Raw genomic sequence first — 1,166 nt, forward strand, 5'->3', positions numbered from 1 at the left:
GACCCTGTCCAAGAAGAATTATTCATACTTTTACTACTACATTGCAGTATTTAGGTGATTAAAAATGTTGAATAGTATGTTAAGAATATTTTATTAAAATGAGGCATGTGGTGTAATTTCCAATTTGAATAATTTTACTTGCTTCATATAATTTGTGGTCGGTAACTTTTTTTGCCCAACATCCTCTGAATTATCAAAATGTGATGACTAAATGTTTGAATAATTTCTTGACATGGTCAACAATATTTTTGACATAATTCAATCCAAGTTAAAACATTTTCTCAATTTTAATTTCTATCTTATCTAATTGTTTTCTAAATTTAGGGTTGACTATCTCGATTATTTTTCTCCCGCTTCATTGGTCAATAATTTATAGAAAGATTAAAATAATTAAATCTTTAACTACAACGAGTGTGTTATTTAGTTGAATTTTCACTTTTCAAGTGCTAAGATTGTCCAAAAGATAGTGAAATTGCCATAGAGAAATGTGGACATGTGCGTTTAGAGTTGTATAATAGATATTTGTGTTGAGATATTGACATCCACAAGTTAGAAAAATTTTAAAGAAGCAAAGAATTTAGATCATTATAATAATTTAAGTCCGTTCGAGATCAGACTCGGGTGGTGGCGCAGTTGGCTAGCGCGTAGATCTCATAGCTTTCTGAGTAATCCTGAGGTCGAGAGTTCGAGCCTCTCTCACCCCATAGAATTTTTACCCTCTCAAGATTCTACTTTTTGGCCAAATTCATGCAATTTAAATTATTTTTTCATTAGTACTTTTATCTTCACATCTACTGGATTTTTTAATTTATAGTCATTAATAACCTACAAAAATCAATATTTTGGGAACCAAAACGTATTTGTTGCAAATTTGTAGGAATTCAAGAATAGCCATCCAATTTGACCGCGATGATATAAAGCCACTACTCATGTAGATTAAAAATTGATAAAAATTTCAAATCGAAATCAATAATTAATCTTAACAATACATTTAATGAGACCTACAACTTTTCAAGTTATCCATTTCATCAACTTTTACCAAAATTTAACTAAAATTCTAGTTTTAATTCATACCAAACAAGAACATAATGAAACATAAACAAGTAGTCTTCATTTGATCGAATTCCGACATCAACATGCATAAAACAATAATAATAATAATAATA

This window comes from Olea europaea, chromosome 3 (genome assembly GCF_002742605.1).
Source record: "Olea europaea var. sylvestris chromosome 3, O_europaea_v1, whole genome shotgun sequence".
In the NCBI taxonomy this organism is placed as follows: domain Eukaryota; kingdom Viridiplantae; phylum Streptophyta; class Magnoliopsida; order Lamiales; family Oleaceae; genus Olea; species Olea europaea.